The 7500-nt window shown below is 40.4% G+C and overlaps 2 non-coding genes across 2 annotated transcripts; both read right to left on the bottom strand.

Annotated features, from left to right (window-relative positions):
• Window positions 1-5056: 5056 nt before the first annotated feature.
• On the bottom strand, window positions 5057-5128 carry TRNAQ-CUG (transfer RNA glutamine (anticodon CUG)). Its single transcript has one exon. It is a non-coding gene; the product is annotated as a tRNA-Gln (tRNA).
• A 628-nt stretch (window positions 5129-5756) lies between these two features.
• On the bottom strand, window positions 5757-5828 carry TRNAD-GUC (transfer RNA aspartic acid (anticodon GUC)). The gene has a single exon. It is a non-coding gene; the product is annotated as a tRNA-Asp (tRNA).
• Between the last annotated feature and the right edge of the window lie 1672 nt (window positions 5829-7500).

Below are 7500 nucleotides of genomic sequence, written 5' to 3'. Positions count from 1 at the left end.
CCTCCCTGAATCTAAGGTATTTGCAGCGATCGCAGCCACCGGTGCTCCATGGCTGTGATTTTGCCATGACGTACTGGGTACGTTATGGGTCCTTAAGTACCAGGAAGCCATGACGTACTCAGTAAGTCATAGGTCGCCAAGGGGTTAATGTGCCGTCCTTCCCGCAGCTGCTTCATCTCTGCTTCTTGTTTGCAGGCCCGTGCCCCTGGTGACTATCACGGCCGGTGCAAACGTTCATCTGACATAAAGCGCAGACAGTGACTCCTCCCCCTGCACCGCGATACTGAACAGTGGCACGGGCCTGCAGGCCACACGAATTAGCCTGAGGGACCGCATACGGCCCGTGGGCCGCGTGTTTGAGACCCCTGCTCTAGATCAACATGGTAGATTATAGGGTGAGCTTCATGGACTTGTTTCTTCACCATGAAACTATGAATTTCTGATGTTCTGGTAGAAATTTAATGGAGCTTTAAAACTACATATAAACTACATTTCCCAGAACCACCTGCTCTCCACCATGCACATATATTATATACTTATCACTGTACTAACAAGGATCTGATTTTCAGTGATTGACAGCAGCATTCAACATGTTAGCAGCTGCAGGAAAAGTTCCACACCGCGGCTTTTAGAGACACATGATGGCTATTTAAGCCGCATCAAAGACAGGGACATGACATATGATATACATGTACAACATAAGACGTGAAAGGAATAACCAGACCAACAAATCTTAAAAGTGTGCAAAAAGAAAAAATAATAGAAATTGTTGAATTAAAAGATACCATGATATGATATGATATGATACTGTGAAATCAACTGTAATATATTTTCTTTTAACATGTTTTAATCATATGTATAAATAACAAAAACGTTATCCTCCCCGTCGGGGAATTGAACCCCGGTCTGCCACGTGACAGGCGGGGATACTGACCACTATACTAACGAGGAACTGGTTGTGTTAGTTATCAGACTCTTGGGAGCTAATCTCTCTTTTTATACCCTCAAAAACCTTTGTTTGCGATGTGGGCGGGACTTTCATGCGGCTGCTCACCACCCCTCCGCTTCTATTGGACGCCTGCTGTGTGATATCTGTGACGGTGCACGAACCGCCCCCTTAGAAAAGAGGCTGTTAGCCGTCCACAGCGACGTCGCTAGGAAAGTAAGTATGTGTGATGGGTACGATTTGCCCGTGATGCACAAACGACGGGGGCAGGTGCTTTCACGAGCGGCATCGCTAGCGATGTCTCTGCGTGTAAAGCATCCATAAGTCCATGTGCGCACGTTGCATTTTTTCATGCGTTTCCGCAGCATTTATAGCCACAGCGTTTTAATGCAAAACTGCATGCATTTTGATTTCCAAGCAAAGTCTATGGAAAATATTGCTTTCTTGTGCGCACGATGCTTGTAAAAACGCAGCGTTTTTGGTATCAAAAATTTGTCAAAATCTCTGCGTTTGATGAAGCAACATGTCAATTGTTTTTGCCATTTTGGCAGCGTTTTGCTAACATTGAAGTCAATGAGAATTGTCAAAATTCATCCAAAAACAAAATTCTAGCGTTTTACATGCATTTTTGATGCTTTTTGGACAAAATCAAAACATGCATTTTTGGCATTATAATGAGGTCAAGAGGTTTCCATTTGCCCTCACATCCAGCCCGACTCCAAAAAAAGAGTCAACCAATAATTTTACTTTATTTAGAACATTATTATTAATTCTTAATTATAATTTTCGGGAAATTATCATTGTAGTGTATGAGTTAAAGGTTTTTGTTTTTTTTTCTTTTTTTTTCATTGTTTTCCTATTGTTTGAATGTTCAAACTTTATTTTGTAGTGTCTTTGTATTGGAAACGCATTCCATTTTAAGCACTGGAAATACATGTAAAATGCGGTCAAAACGTGGCAAAAACGTATGCGTATTTCCAGTGTTTATGTGGTCAAAACCAAATTTGACAATGACAAATTCTGCCAGAGGACGCGTTCATTTCTGCAAGATACTGAACGCAACGTGCGCACATGGCCTAAGAATTGTACAATGAATCTAGCAGTCTGAACAGCCTGCTGACCATCTGATAAAAGGGAAAACCACTTTGTTTTTGAAGCGATCTTTTAGAGTGCGCAAAAAGTCATTATTTGCAGACGCACTTTATACTGTATGACAAAAATGAGGGCAGTTACTTAAATAGATAATAAAACAAGCGCACTATGAGAAGCACCCGTGGAATCCTTTTAGCGTTTAAAAAATTAGAATTGCTCACCTTTGTTGGTTGTGCGCCCCCGCACAACTTCAGTGAAGGCTAATCAGTCTGGAGTTCCTCCGAACAGATCCTATGTCCAGGCTTCCAACATCCAGATTGTGGGTATCGTTGTCGGCTACTGATTTCCACCGGCACCATGGAAATCAGGTTCTTGTTCCTCTCTCCTCCAGCTAACCAGCTGGATTTTTTGGTATGTCAGCAGGTCCTTTGCTGCTAATACCGATTCCCAACAGGGAGGGGGTAAATGGATAATTATTTCGGTCTAATATAGCGCAAAAAGGATATTTGCTGATATTAATTATTTGAACTTTATTGAATAGGCACTCCTATTATTACAACGCGTTTCAGCAGAGTTGCTTTCATCAGGTAAAATAGGAGTATTATAATACTCCTATTTTACCTGATGAAAGCAACTCTGCTGAAACGCGTTGTAATAATAGGAGTGCCTATTCAATAAAGTTCAAATAATTAATATCAGCAAATATCCTTTTTGCGCTATATTAGACCGAAATAATTATCCAAAAATGAGGGCAGAACAGAGATCTCTCCCATGATCTGTTTGTATCAAGGACTGAGACAAGAACAAGGAGGCATTCTCTTCGATTGGAGGAAAGAAAATTCCTACATCAGCATAGAAGAGGGTTCTTCACGGTAAGAGCAGTGAGGCTCTGCAACTCTCTTCCTGGGGAAGTGGTGATGGCCAACTCACTGAATGAATTTAAGAGAGGAATGGATGCTTTTCTTGATAGCAACAATATAGAAGGTTATCAATAACATAATATTACAGGTAGAGAGGTGACCCAAATTAGGAGTCGGAATTTTTTTTTTCCCTATGAAGAAAATTGGCTTCTACTCTGTGGATTTTTGCCTTCCACAGTTTCAACAATGAATAACAGCTGCACTAAAATAGGCTGAACTAGATGGACATAAGATCTTCCTTCAGCCTTAGAAACTATGTGACTATGTTAAAAGAACCTCTGCTGTCATCGAGAGCAATGGCAGCCTATGTGCACCTTACAAACTATGACAGATCAGCCTGTGCAGAGCTAAAGAGTGTTCTGCCTATATAAACCGGCTATTTAATCACAGCTGATCAGTAAACATTGACCAATCAGAAGTAATTTAACTCTATAAAATCCGCTGGTGTAAATGCAACTAAGGCTAGTTTCACACTTGCGTTGAACGGTATCCGTTGCATTGCGTTGTGTGACGGATGCAACGGATGTGTTGCATATAGTGGTGCAACGGATGCTGCAAAACAACGGAATCCATTTTTTTTTTTTTTTTTTTTACAGTTTACCGGCGGCAGACTATTGTGAACGACCGGCTGCCGGGTGATCAGCTGATCACTCACAGTAGCCGGCCGCCGGGTGATCAGCTGATCGCTCCCAGTATCCGGCCACCGGGTGATCAGCTGATCGCTCGGCCGCCAAGAATGTGTGTGGGGGGCGGAGTGAGGAGTGGGTGGAGCCGAACAGGGCCATGGTGCTGAGGACAGGTGAGTGTGCGTGTATGCACATACATGCAAAGTGGAGTGCGGAAGGGGGCGGAGCCAAGCGGGGAAGTGTCGGGCTCCCTGCACACGTAGCGAAGGTAAATATCGGCAAAGCCCTTTCCTTGGTTACCCAATATTTACCTTGGTTACGGGTGCAGGGAGCCAGAGAGAGCATGCGCAGTGAAATCCAACGGATTGCGCTGCTCAAAAAAACGTTACATGCTGCGTTCCTCCCGCCCGGCGCAGCGTCAAAATAACGACGCAGCGTCGTCCAGCGGATGCAACGCTGACACTTACGTTACAGTGCGTCGTCCATACAAGTCTATGGAGAATAGCGCAGTGCGTTAACAGACTGCGCTATTCTCCATAGTGACGGACTCCGCTGAACGCAAGTGTGAAAGTACCCTAAATGGTATCACAAAGGTTTATGATGTTGCTACTTAGGAACTTAGACATTAGACTGATTGTGAATCTATCTGTTTTTTAGATATAAAAATTTTCCCACATTACTGCTTTGTGAATAAGGTTTTACACACATTAAATTGCAGCTTTGTTCTAAAATCAAAAACTCTGGCCCGTACGGGGATCGAACCCACAACCTTGGCGTTATTAGCATTATTATTATATATTTTTATTAGAATAACATTAATAATATTAATTAACATAAATTAATTAACGTTAATAGCATTATTATTAGCATTATTAGCTCTAACCAACTGAGCTAACCGGCCATGGGAATCCTTTGGTTCAGAGATAAAAATAATGATGAAAATTAACCCGCCTGGTTTCCACAAAAAATGTAAAATTTGAGGTAAAGCAACATTTTCATGGAAAAATATTTAATTTTCATGGCTCAATGTTATATAAGTCTGTGAAGCATCAGTGGGTTTAAGATGCTCATTACTCCCCTAGATAAATTCCATGAGGGGTGGAGTTTCCAAAATAGGGGTCAGTTATGGGGGATACTGCTGTTTTGGAAAAAAAAAGTGTAATCTGTCATTTTCATGCCCCAATGTTTTCTTGTCTTCATTCACTTTGCACTTTGCTAATTGGGGAAACTTATTTATTAACACTTCTACTTCTGAAAACATTACTTTGCTCAATTTTTTCCACACCTGACAAAAGCTTTTGCATAGTACTTTGAGTGTATGTGTAGTATGTTTATATTTTATATAAAAATATATACAAATATACTGTATATGTATATATTTAAGCTTTAACATATCTGTGCATGTTTATGCTTGATATGCAGAAAACCCATTTTTTATTTTAATACTTCATGGGAAGAAAATAAAAATTTAAAGGTCCCACCGAGATTTGAACTCGGATCGCTGGATTCAGAGTCCAGAGTGCTAACCATTACACCATGGAACCTGTTATACATGGCTGGATTATCAGAACCATTGGTCACGCTGTATCTCAAACTTTATACTAAATTTTCACTTCTGGTCACCACTATATTGCTTATTGTAAGGGATCTGCCCCATGGAGGTGTTTGTCTTTCTCTAGATCACCATGTTAAATTATAGTATGAACTTGATGGACTTGTATCTTCTTCACCATAAAACTATGAATTTCTGCTATTCTGGTAGACATTGAATGGAGCATAAAAACTACATATAAACTACATTTCCCAGAACCACCTGCTCTCCACCATGCACAGATATTATACAGTATAGTCACCACTTTACTAACAAGGAGCTCATTTTCATTGACACTAGCAGTTAACAGTTTAGCAGCTGCAGGAAAAACTCCACGCTGCGGTTGTTAGGAGCACATGATAGATGATTAAACCACATCAAAGGCAGGCACTCGACATATGATATACATGAACGTCATAAGTTGTGAAAGGGTTAACCAGACTTATCCAACAAATCTTTAAAGTGTGTAAAACTCCCCAAAAATAGAAACTGTCAAATTAACAGCAACCACTGTGTAATCAGCTGTAATATTTCATGTCTTATCATGTTTGAATCATATTTGTAAATAACAAGAAGGTACTCTCCCCGTCGGGGAATTGAACCCCGGTCTCCCGCGTGACAGGCGGGGATACTGACCACTATACTAACGAGGAACTGGTTGTTAGCATGCTTGGGCTCTCGGGATCTAAACTTTCTTTTTTGAAACCCTAAAATCTTGTTTGCTTTTGCGGCTGCTGCCTGACATTGAGAGTTGCTGCTCAGTTACTTGTCACCAGAATCCACAAGTCCTTCTTCTGTTCTATAGTCCCGAGTTTACTTCCATTTAATGTATATGCAGCAATAAGATTACTCCACCCGCGGTGCATTACTCTACATTTATCAGCATTAAATCTCACGGTTGGCGAGGAGGTATTTGGCTTCCCACAGACACGTCTTCCCCTGGATGTATAGTGATATGTGACGCCATTTATAACCATACTAATTATTTTACAATAATAATAAATCAATATAGTGACATAACGGCAACAGGGAGAGATTCTATAGTAATGTAATGTCTTACACAGACACAGACTACCGTGACATATCACTGGAATCAGAGTCTCTGCCCCTACGCTATACTGCTCTCAGAATAGGTGAAAAAACCTGCTGACAGATTTTCTTTAACCTTTTCACCCCCAGCCTGTTTTCACCTTCATGACAGCCCATTTTTAAAAAAAATTCTGACCAGAGCTAATAACTCTGAAACGCTTCAATGGATCCCGGTGATTCTAAAATTGTTTTTTCTTGACATTTTGTACTTCATGATGGTGGTAAATTTAAGATTATATTTTTTGCATTTATGTGTGAAAATAATGGAAATTTCTGTGTAAATTTTGAAAATTTCATATTTTTCAAAGTTTGAATGTTTATGCCTTTAAATCAATTGTTCAAATATAAATGTTTTATGTTAAGAAGTTTGAAGAGTTCAAAGTTTATCAGCAATCTCTTATTTTTCCCCCAAAATTTACAATATCATTTTTTAGGGATCACATCACATTTGAAGAGACTTGAGAGGTGACAAAAAATGCCCAAAAGTGACACCATTCTAAAATCTTCACCCCTCGCACTGCTCAAAACCATGCAACAAGTTTATTAACCCTTTAGGTACTTTACAGAAGCCAAAGCAATGTGGACAGAAAAAATGAAAATCGTTAGCGGACACCATGTCGTGTTTGGAGACCTCTGAGCCTAAATAGTGGAGCTTTCCCACAAGTGACCCCATTTTGGAAACTAGACACCTCAAGGAATTTATCTAGGTGTTTGGTGAGCACTTTAAACCCCCAGGTGATTCATAGAATTTAGCAATGTTGAACTGTGAATGCACTAAGGTGCACTGCAAAGTTAACAAGGGAAGGAGCACCATATTTGAAATCAGATTTAATTGGAATGGTTTGCTGGTGACATGTCACATTGTAAGGCCCCTGAGGTGCCTAAATAGTGGAGCTCCCCCATAAGTAACCCCATTTTACAAACTGCCATCTTCAATAAATTCATCTAGGGGTGCAGTGAGCATCTTGACATCACAGGTGTGTTACAAAATGTTATACTATTGGGTGATGAGGAAAAATAATTACATTTTTACAACTGAAATAGTGTTTCCTCCCCAGATTTCCCATTATCAGATGGAAAATAGGTAAAAAAAGAACCCATATTGTGTTTCACAATTTCTCCTGAATGTGGCAATACCCCACATGTGACTGTACAGTACCGTTTTCCCGCACTGCAGAGCTCGGACGGGAAGAAGCGCCATTTGATTTTTGGAGCACAGACTTTTCTAGAATAGTT

Source organism: Anomaloglossus baeobatrachus, chromosome 4 (assembly GCF_048569485.1).
Source record: "Anomaloglossus baeobatrachus isolate aAnoBae1 chromosome 4, aAnoBae1.hap1, whole genome shotgun sequence".
Lineage (NCBI taxonomy): Eukaryota > Metazoa > Chordata > Amphibia > Anura > Aromobatidae > Anomaloglossus > Anomaloglossus baeobatrachus.
The sequence above is the reverse complement of the archived record's forward strand: the minus strand, read 5'-3'. Positions and strand labels throughout refer to the sequence as shown.